The sequence below is a fragment of the Anticarsia gemmatalis genome, chromosome 9, assembly GCF_050436995.1.
Source record: "Anticarsia gemmatalis isolate Benzon Research Colony breed Stoneville strain chromosome 9, ilAntGemm2 primary, whole genome shotgun sequence".
Classification (NCBI taxonomy): Eukaryota; Metazoa; Arthropoda; class Insecta; order Lepidoptera; family Erebidae; genus Anticarsia; species Anticarsia gemmatalis.
The window spans coordinates 13,281,012-13,296,729 of record NC_134753.1 but is presented as its reverse complement, the minus strand read 5'-3'; the positions used below and the strand labels follow the sequence as shown (position 1 = coordinate 13,296,729).

Below are 15,718 nucleotides of genomic sequence, written 5' to 3'. Positions count from 1 at the left end.
CGCAAACAGTACGAAAAAAAATACATACGTTTTTTGTATTTTACAAAAGAACAAAAGCCGGGGAAAGCCTAAATGATCCTTCACAAAGTATGAGCTATGGCAAGTATTTAACCGTGCCCGGGGACAAATAAATTATCAAAGTAACCTCGAGAAACGAGTGCTTGAAGAACTGGACCAACTTTATTTTGGACTGTGTGTGGTTAGGTTTATGTGTGTGTGTGTGTGTGTGTGCGGGTGTGTGTATGTGTATGTGTGTGTGTGTTTGTGTGTATGTGTTCGTGTGTTTGTGTGTGTGTGTGTGTGTGTGTTGTGTGTGACGTATTTCTGTTTGGTAAATGTTATATAGTTGTGGAGTTGTAAACGTTTTCCTGTTTGTAATAAAATTAGTTATATTGATTTTGATTTATGTTTCTTGCTTGCGAGCAAAGTTGGTTTTGTAAATACTTCTAAAGTTTGAACACAACTACAATTAAACAATAGTTATAAGCTACCTTTAGTTTTTTCTATGCAGAGCAATAATCGACCAATGTGAATTAGGACAATTCAAGCTTGTTGACATTTCGTTACTGGTTTCACTATTGATTACCACGTTACTAACTTACTTACTAACTTTTGTTTATTCTTATACAATAATACTTTGTTTATACTACATGCGACGTAGATACTATTCAACTCATTATTCCCAAAGCACAAGAGACACATATAAAAATACCTACCCAAACTTTGCTCTTTCCTATTAATAACACTGCAATATACTTCCTATAAACTACATAATATACAAAGGAAGGTGCTTACGTCACAGCAGTCGTCTATATCCATACATTTATGTAACGTTTCGGTTGCCGTTTGATTGCTATAAATAGAGCAGGCCCTAACTTGCCTGAGCTCGTCAATTTATGAGGATTGAGTGAGTATTTATCATATTTAAGTAATGTTTGTGCTATGCTATTCAGTTAGCTTGTTATGACGTCACGAATGAAAGCGGTAAAGTCCTTTCTTAGCGAATGCCTACGTCATAACATCTACCTGATGCCAAATTTAAGCCCGAAAGCTCGACTGTGCGTTGATAGATCACTATGTCAGTCAGTCAGCCAGTCACCTTTTAAGTTTTATGTATATAGAATTGTGTTAGAGTTCGAGGACATAGCCTCCCGAACCCGACAAATTGGCAAAATACTTATATGAAAATTGACATTTTCAAATTATTAGCTCTTACATAAGCTGATCAATAATTCGTTTTTAAATTAGATTTTTCATCACCTTGACTTCATATTTTTTTAAAGCTTCCCCAAACAGCTGTAACAACATCAAACAGACAAACAACGAATTATAGCTAAAGCACTGAGTCAATACAGATTGTTGTAAATTAGATTGTAGATAAAAATTGACGATACTTATGCCCGGTTTTTAAGTAAATTTAGCGGTAGTTGGCCTATTCAATAGTGTTTTTTCATTTGAGTTTAAATGCTATTGAATAGATAAAATGTACCTCAAAAACCGTGTGGTTATAAGGTATCAGTCAATACTTATTTCCAGACCTATGCACAAATTCAAATAGGTACAAAAAGCCCAGAAAAGTAGTCTCCAATTATGCTATGTTTTGTAGCACACAACAAAGATGACCTGTAGTACAATAAAGCCTGGGTATAATCCGAGTAAATAAGAATGCCTTAGTTATTGCGCTGTGCAATATTAATGGAGGCTGTATCATTGAGCGGCTGATTTACCTCCTACATCATTCATGGTGTTATCACTATCTTGTATGGATAGTTCTTTTTGTAGATGAATTGTAAATAGAGGCTTAGATATTTCTTTTATCGAAGGCAGTAGATTAGAAATTCCCGTTTTAAATGCAGTGTTTTTGTGTAAAGTAATATATAGTAGCAGAGGTATACCTTAAAAGTTGCTTAACATAATAATATTATTATAAAATGCCTTTCTTTACTCAGTCCTATCGTAACGAGCGTAAAAAAAATATTGTTTAACATAAAAATTATTTTAACTACCCTAAGGGGATTAGTTGTTAGCGTTAATTTTAGCAAATGGAGTGCAGGAGCACAGTATAGTATATAATAGGATTAATTAATAAATATTGATTTCGTATATGTATATGTCAGATTTTCTTTATCAAAGATAGATCGATGGTTGAATTGAACAGTTATAGTTTAGTAGTTCGGTTCTAACAAATCTACGTATAAATATAATATAAGCTATAAAATTTTGTGCATAAACAAATTACCCCGTGCAAAACAAACAAAAATCAACTTTTCACCTCACAGTCTAAACTTTTGGCCACACATTAAAGGCCCATTAAGAACATTTAAAGGGTTTGGAATTCCGACAACCGCACAGGAAGACCTCAGAAACAACCGCGAGAATTATCTACGTACTGTACCTATAGCGCGACTTCCTTTACTTGATAACCTTCAGTATTTACGATGACTCGATACTAGCTTTTACCTGTGACTTTGTCCGCGTGGTTTATTGATTTAGGACAGGATTTACATTCAAACATCCATCCCCATTTCTAACCCTTTCTATATTTTCTTTCGCTCTCTCAATGTCAGCTCTATCTTTGTACTAAATTTCATTAAATCGGTACAGAAGATTACTGGTGAAAACATCACAGACAGACAAAGACAGTTTTTTTGAATTTATAATATTAAAATTAGGGATAGAAGGAGAGGAGTATATTCCCGGATACTGGTAGAGCACCCCATAGTTATGAACGGTAGTAAAAGAGTCAAAGCCTTTTCAGTAACGCTAGAAAGAGACTGTATTTAATACATTATCTGTATCTTATAAATATATAACACAAGTTTGGTATTAAAAAACAATTAGGCCTAATAACAACGTCTATTGCACATGTAGGTATAACTCACCGCAGTTTCAAACTACGTTATAACTCCGTTTGTACTTAAGATATAGCACGCATTCAGCGGTAATTGTAGCATTGACAATATATTCCGGTAACACTATTTAATTCATATTATTAAGCTATGCTAAACATGCGCAATCGCCCACAACTTCGCCTGCGTGGACTCCATTATTCTTGTTTAGCCTTTCTTTTTTTTGCTGTTCTACTCCTGTTAATCACAGTGTCAAGTTATTTAGCCTTCCTCAAAAAGTTGGCTATACAATACAATTTTTTTTTCCTGAATTCGAACCAGTTGTCTTGAATGCAAGCAAAGAAACAAGCAAATTCTTCAGTTTTATACACTTTACTTTTTAATGTTATACGAAAGAAACGCGACCATGCATTTATATTTTAAAATGCTTGGCGTTACGGCGCTGATTACACGACTGACCGTAGTCTCAAGCTGGTTGATTCAATTTTGCACTAAAGATTGTGCAAACAAACAACGAATATAAAATACAAAAGTGACAAAACGTAGGTTATAAATCATGCATATCATTTTGCGTTACCGAATTCATCAAACTCGATGCTCTCCAGTACAAAATGCACTTAAATTATGCACGGTCACGATAATTTATTATTCTTCATATTATATTATACTGACAAAAACTGTGACTTCAATATATTTATGATAGCCAGTGTCTGTCGGAACACGTTCCAATCTTGTAAAATATTCTATAGTTTACATTTACATATTATTATATTTTAAACATTTTATCGAAAACTAGCTGACCCGTTCATTCTCACCCGCATGAATCACTCTTGTAGTTTAAGGGTTGATAAGTGAGAGAAGTAGCTTAACTTTCCGTTCCATAAATCCGAATCATTAACTATTTCTATGCTTAATTTCATCAAAATCGATTCAGCAGTTTAACTGTAATAAAGTACTAAACAAACTTTGACATTCATAATATTCGTTTCATAGTATGTATGTATCAGTAAGGTTACGCTTTAATCCTGCATCCTAATTAATCTGTGTTACTTTCATGGTTTTATCGAAACCACAATTAATCGTTTTTTCATTTAGGTTTAATATGCACAAAAGGATAATAATATGTCACCAGTTTGGAAACTATCAGAACTATACTAATCAAGGAGCTGAAAAGGAACTAATTGACAAGTAGTTTTTTAAAATTTTTCAATCACAAATATTTTTTGAAAATTAGAAACGTAACTGCGTTAGTATTCTTAAGACAACATCAGCATATACTAGAGTTTCATCCCGCGGAGATGAACGTCTGGCGGGACAAAGAGCCGGTCTAATCACGTCCGCGAGCCTCTCTCGTACCGAGACGTTTTATACATCGTGTTATGTTCATGTTCTTACTAGTTAGGTGTATGGTGATTTGTTTCTATGGGGTTTCTTGAACCTTCTTCAGGGACTATTTAGGGAGTTTTCGATCATTAAAAAACATTGTATTTCGTGCACTTTTTGTCATAAGTTATTGTTCCGAGTGCAAGAATGTGAATGATGAAGAATGCTCATTCGATGTCATTTCTTTGTATGTGTAGAAAATTGAATTAGAATTATTGATGATACTTCATTTTATTCAAACGAAGAAAATGATTAAGTAGCTCTCAGAAATTTTGTCAAATATCAATAAAAGTAGTTTTTGAAGGAATTAATATCTCCTGCACTGCAGAAGCTACTTTCAAAGCTGTTGCTCATTCCGTGAAGAGTACCGCGCTCTTTATGGGTCATAGACTTCAGAACAAAAGTATCTATGACTTACACAATTAAAATGGTAAACATTTCTCATAATTATAAATAAGCCTAGTTTTTCTTAATAATAATTACCACACAGTTAACGTAACAATCTTAAGCTATTTTTAGAGACGGGAAAACCATACCGTCTGTATAAGTTTGGCACGATTCATTAGTTTTATTGAATATACGTGGAAATTACCGTCGGGGGAATAATAAGCTTACTAGTAAGGTAACACTTATATTTCTGCCTGTTTTGATGTTGTTATAATAGCTGAAAATAGAAACACTTTTTCGTAAGTAGGTGTTTTAAATTGGATTTTGGCGTGGGATAATTGCGTAGTTATTTTAGTGTATAGTGTTTTTAAATATTTGGAAATGTATTTTTAAGTTTTTATACTAATGATTTATTCAATTTAAAGAAGTGTGATTAAAAATCTTATAAGTATTTTTGTGAACAAGAATGATGAACATCTGCAAAAACATTAATATGAATCGCATGAAAAAAAATCCATTAAGGCTGTAATGGGTATGGTATGGTATGGTAGTAAGACTCCACTAACATATCATACCATACACATAAGCGTCTCCTCCCGGAATAAGAGAATACTATAATACATTTATAAATACTAAAATTAGCTTTAAAAAACTTACATTGATGTACTTAAGAGAAAGTTTCTTAAGATCAAGCAAATTTTATAGCACGAATCACTAGTTTTCAAACGACGCCTGGCTGTGAAGAAAAAATTCTAAGCACAAGATAAATAAATTATACATTTAACGCAGTTCCACTTGGACGTTTTAATCAAAGACTTTGAGATGAAATTCAGTCAATTTTCGTCGCGTAAAATAAGGTCTCAAGCGAGGATCATTGATTGAATTAATTATAAACTAAGAGGACTTTTACAACTCACTAATCGTTTTATCTTTTTACTTAATACATTTTCAGTTTTGCATAAACTTGGTTTTTTAGACTAGCTTAGAGAAATATTACCATTTTGGTACTATTTTGTGCCAAGACATAGAAAATGACATTAAAGCTAAGTTTTGGCTGCTATTTTGTTTGCGCGGAAAGATTTCCTGGGGAAACATATATTTAATATGTTGTAGACTGCGCTACAAATTCTATGAAGTTTTTTCTTAACGTCATTATATTTATTCTTTGTAACTCTGTGTTTAGTGCAGTGGTTAGCGTGATCAGCTCGCCGCAATAACCGTAGCAACGCGTGTGGGAGCTTCGAATCCCACCTGAGACAATTATTTGAGTGATGAGCACGAAACTTAATTTAAACTACAATGAATAGTGACTGCATATACCTCTGTGGTAACAACTAGTGCTCGCCATCTACGAAGGTATACCCATTGTGATATATCCCAGCATCCCTTTGTACGCTTCTGTGGGTGCTTTGCGGCCCCGACAACATGTCAAAGTGACATTGACAAGTCTGTGACGAATACCCTTTGACGAAGCTGTAATCGTAACGAAAAAAGATTTCTGTACCCAATACGGCTTTGAAAAATAGATAGGTACATCACATTACGCGTTTTTTCCTATTTTATAAAGGTAGTAAAATGGTGATGGCCTAAACCGAGAAATAGTAATGGTAGCTTAATCATAATATTAAATATTTAAGTCGAAATCAAGAATTTTAGCGCCTCTTCCTACACTTTTTTCTACTACCTTACTAATGACCAGTTTCTCTGAATAAGTATCAGTTTGCTGCTATCCGTGCTTCGGAGGTGAATTAAAACGACAGCCGCTAAGGCACGTCAAAGGCCTTCGGGCGGCTTAAACTTTGACATTAGGTTGATCACTAACCATACGAGAAGAAGAAGTTATGAGGTGTAATTTCAACGGTCTGCCACTTAACCCGCTTAACCCTAAATATGCCAAATTATAAAGGTTATACTTACGTAATAAATATTGACATTTATCATTACTAGATTCCACTTTTTAAAGTGGTTTATCGATATGTCAAAGTCGTTCAAGTCAGACGAAAATCGTACATTGACCCACACGAGACGATCTCGCAAATTTAATCCGACGCACTAAGTACCTCTGAACGGCAATTTCCTTCGGACTTAGACATCAAGAGTACCCGTTTAAGACCTAAATCTATTTGATTTGGGTACCTCAAGCCACGTCTAAACGGATCCGGATCTAATTCTAGAGTAATAAGATTTATTGGTGGCGGTATTAATACTGTTGTCATGGCAACGATTGGGACAGACTGTTAATGATGACTGGAATTGGTACGAAGGAAATAATTATCACGTTATAATTATTTTTTCAACAGTTATAATGTAACACGTGTTTTTTTTTAATTCAACCATTTTAGGAGTTCCGGAAATAAGATTAGATTTTTTTGTATAACCTATGTTTTGCCTCGAATATTCTGTAGCGCGATTTTTTATCGCTATCGAATATCGAAAACCGGCTAACTACCGAGAAATCTGGTATAAAATACTGATAAGGCCTCTAGCGGGCATCGTTGGAACTATTTTTGCAGTACATTTTAAATGTCAAAGTCTCGATACTCGATAGCACCTACCCACATCGCAGAATCGCGCTTTTGAAGTAACTTTATTATCAAATAGTTTGATAATTGTTCACTGAAAGCTTAACAGACAATCATACACAGATCACTACAGAGGTTTCGTTTTTAACACTCTAACAAGTAAAATCTGATAACACTATCGGTTCCAGTAAACCAACATCACCAACAATCCTAAACACAAGATAAACAATGATAATATAATGTACCAGTAATTGCGTATATTGTTTCAATCAAAGGTATTAGTGTCGTGATTTGTGTGGGAGGCACGTACGGCCGGTTATTGTTCTGTAAGCTGTTTGTAACACGAGCCGATAGTGTGGCGATCGAATATTGAGTTATTGAGACGTGGAGTGAAATAATACTGGGTAATGAAGAATGAACTGTCTTGTTAGATGACTGTAGATAGTACTATAATTATAAAGACGATCTCGGTTGTGGTCTATGAGGTTAACAGACATCGTGCTATATCAAAGGCCTTTCTATTACTACTTTGACACTCAGTTAATCGTCAACCATACGAGAAACAAACGAAAAAAAAGAAAATAAATAAACTAGTTAGCTAGTTCAAATAAATTTCATTATATTTTATCGTCCCATTGATAGTTAGGAATCTTCTCATAGAAAACCCTCTAGGTTGACGTAGAAGTCAATGTTTAATCTCCAATCATAATACTGAAATATCCTGATTATTTCTGGAATTAAATGAAAAATCTCTTGCTTGTACAGTGTACACTGTAGGAAATATAACACATATTACATTGAGAGAAAAATATAATAATACTGAAAAAATCAAAAAAGAAAATATTTTATCGTGTAAAGTTAGCTTAGTTACTAGCGTACAATGTACAATTTACTCAACAATAAAATATAGCTCTTTTTTACAAACGTATTTTAAAACTCAGCATTTTGTTTTAAACTTTAAACAAAGAGTAATTTTGTAGAAAAAGAAGAAATAATTAGTGTCCACATTTTGAGTCGAGGGCAAAATTATTTGTTCTATGCAATTTAGCTGGATTAAAGCACTCATTGTTCTAGATTAATTACTAAGCTCGGACACTAGTTGAAGTTTGTTATACGAAAATTGGATTTTTGAAACATATTTTTATTAAATTTCAGATGAAGATATTGTGAGAGATAATTGTACGTTTTGAATGGCTTTCGTTATTATTATATGGATTGTGATATAATCAGTAAATTTAATAACTATTGTCGTTAATAGCAGTCCATTCATGAGACGAGTTTTTTTGCTTCTAAAAGGAGACAATATCACTGCTTATGCTATGACCCTCGGACTTTGGAGCCTGATCAAAATACTAAAGTCAAAGTTCTGTCATCGCTGAGAAAGCCAGTAACTGCTTCATGTGACTTTGTAATTTTGCTTGTTTATTGTTTAAAATAGACAGAAACGAGTGTACACATTTTTCTGACCAATTCTTTATTAGCGGACAAAATCTAGCGTACCATTCTCCTTGGCGCTAGGGTCACGTCGCTAACATAGCTCAGGAGGTCGTGGGTTCGATCCTAGACGAAACAATTATTTGTGCCTATTGTATCCATAAATAATTATTGTTTCGGGTCTGGTTGTACTTTGTGTCCGTTGTTTGTATGTTTGTAAAAGTCCCCGCGACAGATTTGTAGTGCGGGAGTTGTCTATAAAAGCAAAATTTCTTTATTGGAACTAGTTTAACAACGTAAGGCGAACGTTGGTAGTAATACGCAGTTATAGATTGTTTAATCAGCGGAACATGGCTCTGATCAAAAGGGAAATTTAGACTACAGTAATTAATGAAATATTAACTAACGTCACACACAGAGCTGTGGTTTGATATTAAATAAGATTTTGTCTTAACTAGTTTAAATAACAAAACAATAGGCATATAGTCTTATGCCTTAAGGCGGCTTGAATTCCTCTAAGACAATGTTGATTTCATAAATTATTTTGTGTGGTAAAGGAACCCGTTACGCATTATCATTAGATATATCAAATTGCTTAAAAGACAAACTGACGTAAGTCTGTCAGTCCGTAAGCATGTCAGCCCATCAGTCCTTCAATCCGTCAGTCCGTTAGTCCGTTAGTCCGTCAAACACTCAGTCCATCAGTCTGTCAGTTCCCTCCCCCCACCTCATTTCCCAATTCCGTCAGAGGATACAAGTTCGAATCTCGGTTATGATACTACCTCTTTAAACGGGAATTCACTTCAGGCACAATAGGAAATCAGGTTACTTAGTTTTTAATTTAATTAAGATAGTAAACACTCTAACAATAAGATAATGGGATTGAAAATTGAAGCAGACTTTTCGCTCAGGGTACTAAGTTTTGTCAACACTCAAGCCTTTTTAAGGAAAAACAGTAAAGATGAACCCATATCGAGATAAGCGGTATTGCAATCAGCATAGAAAGTGGTGTCGTGTATTTTGAGTGTATTCCTATATGTCGCACACCCAGTTGAATAAAGACGTAAGTACAAATACTTATTTATTATGTAGTTTTGTGTATGTAGTACAGATGAAAATAATATGGTAATTTCTTTTTTGCTGTATTCAAAAGTTAAATTGAGGTTTTAAACAAAAAAAAATTACACGATTTAATATTATGTCAACTAAAGAAGCCGATAAATCAACCGAGCAAAAAATTGGATAAAAATATATTTACACTGACTTCTTTTTTTGGCATATTTAACCCAATATCAAAGAATCAAAAATATAAAAAATAAACCTGGTTAAACAGTTTTTCGTTGTCTTGCAAAGTGAATGTATTCCACTTACGCCCTTACTTCCCTGGGTGTGCGATGTAATGTCATAGCCAACATATGGCGTACAGAGGGTCTATGGGAAATGCTCATATTTGTTTTTCTGCTGCAATCTTTCTTTATGATACGTATGGTGGTTTGATTTTGAAATATATTCTGTAGTGTTATATTTGGAAGATGTTATGGGATTGGAATGCAATATAGCATGATTATGCAATATTTGTGTATGGATAAAATGGTTGAAAATTTGGGCAGACATTCTATTATGTATAGAACTAAACTCTTAAGTTTTCAAGAGCAGAATAAATGAATGTCTCTTGGATAGGCATGTAACATCCTCTTATTCCTCGTCATTTGCCACAAGGCGAGATCAGAAACAAAAGACAAATTCAAAAATAAATATAAAATATAATATTTTAAATAAAAAATACAATTAGCAAAAAGGACGCTTAGATTTATTTTGGAAGTGCGGATAGCCAGAAATATCTCCTATTAATTTTGCTGCCCCATAAAGACGTGTCAATGACAATCAACTTTACAATAATTATCATTCATATACTAATGACCTGTTCAATACCACCTATCCTAGCTCCCTAAATTGCTAGATTTGTCTTAGGAAAAGAAATGAACAAAACGTGACCAAATTGTCGCTACTACGATCACAAAAGTGCCAAAAATGTTGGCCTACACTGTACAAAATCCAGAACATCTAGAAAGCCTATAACGTTTAATCTATACAAACGGCAACATCACCTTTCGTCCAAATAAAATATAGAGCATTACACCTGAACCGTTTTATTTAGGAAAGGACCTTCGTAAAAACAATGACTGTTTTAAGTGCCTTATACATTGTCTGGGTTTTATTGACTTGGATTCAGTCTAGGCTAAATTGCAGGTGTAATTCAGTAGTTCAAATTACACGGTGCAATCAATCTGACGGACAATGTAAGGTTTTGTCGTTTTCTGTTATTGCTTGTATAAATTATGCTAGGTTAAAGTACTTAACTTTTTATAGGATATGAGCTAGATTGGAAATCAAAACTTGTTGTTCTTTACGGTGAAAGTTCATATCAAAATTACAGGAGAATTTTGTTGAATATAATATAATGTTAGCTTTTTATGTAATTAATAAGAACATTTTTGTTTTGGTATTCTAAAATAATTACCGCGGTTGTATTTTTTACCATACTTTACAAGCTCACAATGTTTCCACTTCACGTAAGTCAAAACATTATTCCCTAAATCACTCATCAATCATGTTCACATAGTTTTCTTTTTAACACAAAATCTAGACCGCCGGTATTTCTAAAAGCTTCCTAAATAAATACATCGTAGGAAGACAGGTGGGCACTCAGAAAGTTCCAGACGGATCATAAAGCATTCTTAAAAAGGTGCCCTAACAGCCAGCGTAATGAGGGTCAACACAATTATTATGGACATTAATTACCTCCACCGCTAGCGGTGCTCACACAAACATTTGTGGTGTAAGTTATAAGAAGTTTTCTTTTTTTACGTGTTTAACATAGATTTTTAGGTCAATCGAGACTTGGTAGACGAATAGGTAACTTTGTGGGACGTATCTTGTTTAGATTTTAGAATTGCTCTAAATTTTAAACCCTGATTCGTTAGTCTGAAATAATACTGTAGCGTTTTATAAAGGCTCATAATGTTATTCGTGATACTTACTGCTTTCTATATCTGAAAAATTACAGAATGAAATAATAATAAAAGTAAACAAGTGTTTCAAAACGTGCTGTTATCGTAACAAACGAAGTATCATTACACTAGGTCAAAAAAAGATAATTAACGCGATATTTACTATAAAATTTAACTTTTTACGTGAACGCTTGCACTATAGTATCATTATCGATCCGACTTTCTACCTTTTGTCTGAAACACAAAAATCAACGCCACCTGCTATAACTTGCAACCAAAACAAAAAAATAAAGGGTGACCATTCAGTGGCTCGGCTATGTGCAAAACTGCTCCCGAATAGATTTGTTGCTACAACGATTTTCAATTGTGCTCGCACCCCGCCCATTGTCTGCCTCTGTGCTTTATTTATTACTCTGTGGAACCCTTTGTGATACTGCCTCTCGATAATTAGTTACACTGTGCTATCAAGGACTGTTTTTGTTTGATGACTCCGAATGTATTATTGGGATGAAGTTTGACTTTCGGTTAATCTTGTGAATGCAATTTGATTTGTAAACGGTATGCGAACAATATGATAGAAAAGTAAGACTTGCTACACACGTATTCGGTTCGTCATTAATTATCGAACAACAAAACCGACTTGATTCACTTGTTCAGCTTGTGCCGATCGGGTTGATCTATACATATTCGGTTTTGTCAACCGGCTAGGCTGATTAATGTCGAACCGAATATCTAATCCAGCCTAACTATTAATACATCCAGTAAATGTAGTTTAAGTTTGGAACCAAAAGGCTCTATTTTTGAAGAATCTGTTAAGACCATTTTCAATCATCAATTTTAAAGTCAAATACAATATAAAGTCTGGCAGGTTTAAAAGTCCTACTTTGGATTAGTGATCTAAGTCACTTTACAAAAATTCAACTTATACTATTGAAACATAAAAAAATGCTTATCAAAAATTGCCCGCGTCAAATCAACAAGATATATTTTCTTTTAATTCAAACCTCGTCCTGTCAAAGTACAGATAAAAACGTAAGGTCTCCAAGCATCGATTGTACATAATCTATTAGGATTCGATACCTGTCTTTGCCACGATACTATAAATTGTTCTACAAAATATTACTTTTAAATTCTTCTTTGTCTAAAATAAAATTTAACTATACATTCTCGTATCGCGATGGAAATAAAGTAGATATCTCGATACTATTTTGAATTTTTGCGATGAAATTGTATTGAAATGATGTATTGTTTTTCTAGAGTATCGATGGAAAGTGTTGTGTTTATTTTGTTGTTTGACTTGTATCAATGGGTAAGACTAAAAAATAAATATTGTATTAATCCTAGCAAAGTATTTCTGCTTTGGGTTGAAAGAAGTCTTACTATTTTTCACGCTTTACATAAGTAACTACGCATACAGGATATCAACTATGTTGTATTTTTTACTACCTTCAATTGCATAAAAAGTGGTCGCGAAGAAAAAAAATATTTTTGGCGTGATTGTGTGCAGAACATCTAACTAAGCATTTGGCTAAATTTGTATGTTTGTAAAGACTATTACTCCTACAAAAGTCAACCAATCAATCAATTTAAAAATTGTGACTGTTCGTTTCGAATGAATCGGCTATATTTATTAGATAAACATGGTAGCTGTATTGAATTTGTACATAGTTGTTATTCAATATTTTTGTATGTAAAATATAAACCGTTTTGTAAATATTTTTATGTTCGCAACAAATATTTTTGAACCTTGCTATGTTTTTTATTAGCAAATAAAGTTCAATTCAATGCTGTTGTTTGTTAAACGCGTAGTTGTTTCATGGATACATTCTATTGAAATATTTAACTTTTGCTAAAGTCATAGATTGATGGTGGATAAAAGGTACTTTCACAAACACGTGTCATTTTAACGCAAATTATTAATTCAGCCTGACAATCAAACTAACTAATTAAACTAAGTATTCCTTTTCTTATTTTAAGTAAATCATTTTTTTTTCAGAAGAGGTAGTTATTTATGAAATAAATTTATTTTCGAAGCAACGTAAAAGAAATCTAATCAATCTCTTACTCTCTTTACTCCGTGTAAAGAGCATAATCAAGAAAACAACATAATCTTATGATAATTTAATTTTAAAAGCGAAAAACCACTGATCAGGCTCAACAACTTAACAAAACACTTTCCACCATCAACAAAAACCAAACTACCCACACACAAAGTCTCAGACAAGTCTATCCACATCCCATTCACTCTCGTACACATTTAGAATATTCTAGCCAGTTCAAATGGGCAGCTTTTTGCTGCAGCCGCTGCAAGGCACGTCTTCCTTTCATCCTAGTAGGAGCTCTTTCAGCGTTTCGCTTGACAAAGCGCCCGTAATCCTGGGAGGCTTTAAAAAGGATGTGTTGGCTTGAGGAGTGAGTTATTAATAGATGAAAGGTGTAGTGAAAAGCCTTTTGTGTCAGGCTTTTTTGATTTTAGACATTGATTCTGTCAAGTTTTGATTGGAAGGGAGATGATGTAGGGATGTGTTGATTACTTTGATGTTTTGGGAACTTAAAACGTAGTGTTTTTGTTGGAAATAATAAAAGATGAACGCAATTCTCTACAGTCGGTACTGTATCGAGTATCGAGAGTTAGACATTTAAAATGTACTGTCAAAATAGTTTTTACGGAACCCGGTAGAGGCGCTAAATAGATTTTCATGTAAATTTCTCGATAGCTAGTCGATTATCGGTAGTACTACTATCAAGTAGAAAATCGAGCTAGTGGTCCTTATTTTTCAAAAATACAAATCTGACAGTGAAACCAGTTAAAAAAAAATACTGTATAATTTATCCATTACATTAATTTCCTTTGTTGTATTGCAATTTTTACACACGTCATGTCCTTTCGTAAACAGGCTGTAATATTACAACATATCGTATTTACTTAATAAATGAATATCAACTGCAGAACAACTGGAACAAAATGTTTAACCTCTCGAGCGCCCCACGTCAAAATTCAAATATACCGTTAAGCGTCCAGGCCAAAAATGGCGCGCGAAATTGAATTGGCGGTTGGCGTTTAAGCGCCGATTCCCTCATATTTTGATACTAACACCCTAGTCATACCTTATATATTTGAAATCTACATAAAATTTGCTATATATTAAAAAAATAAACCACAAATAATATTTGATAGTGGTGGTACAATAGTCGGTTTAATCTGAATATTTTGTGTTTTAGGCATGTGTTTGAAGAAAGTCTAAAAAATATTTTTAGGCATAAAAAATAATATGACGGAAGGTCTTATCGTGTAGTTAATGAATAATGACATTAAAATCCAACTGTAAAATATACTCAAATCTTTAAAATTAGTTAAAAAAAGTATTTACAATATTGGTCATAAAGGAACATGTCGTTGGGTCAGATGTTGTTTAAGGTACTCTCTGGCCTATATCAACCACTTATTCAAGTGTGTGCATTAGATCGTCGTCTCGTTTCATCAGCTTCAATGTCAAATATGTTTGAAAGGGATAAACATAGTTTTAGCATTTAATTTCTACGTTTTTTTAATGTAAGATCGTTTTGCCGTACCACGGTGGCGGGACGCTTGACGGGGGTAGCACATTCAACCGTGACACGGTGGCCGGGCGCTTGAGAGGTTAATTTTGTAACGCCCTGAGGGAAATTAAAATCCTGCGTCATTACTACTGATTCTGATAGCTTGAGGTCTCACAACATATTGCTTGTATATTCATTTATTTTAAATTAATTTGAATATTTTTACCGTAGTTGCTTATTGGCGCTTATAAAGGCCAGTACGATACATGTAATTTAAACCCACATTTAATAGGAGTTGTTTTTAAACTATTTTTTTTTAGGACAGTTCGTGAAGTACGTGAGTTTTATTCTTTTATAGAAGAACCGTTTTTTATTTATCTAGAAAACGTTATTTCGAGTTTGGTTGCAATTAGTCCCGCACTTAGTACAACCAGACCCGAAAAGACGTTGTTTCTTACTGTCTTATTAATACACGTGGTATAAGCCCACGTTAGTTGTCAGTGCTTTGAAACTTTATATCAATTTTAAACTATAAGAGTGAAAAATACAAAACTACTGTATAACTAATCAGACCTTATACAGCGTTCATAAG

The 15,718-nt window shown here is 33.6% G+C and overlaps 1 protein-coding gene across 1 annotated transcript in view; it reads left to right on the top strand.

The window, feature by feature from the left end:
- kek2 (leucine-rich repeat, immunoglobulin-like domain-containing kekkon 2 protein) overlaps positions 1-15,718 on the top strand; it is a 313,905-nt gene that overhangs the window by 161,513 nt on the left and 136,674 nt on the right. The window lies entirely within an intron of this gene.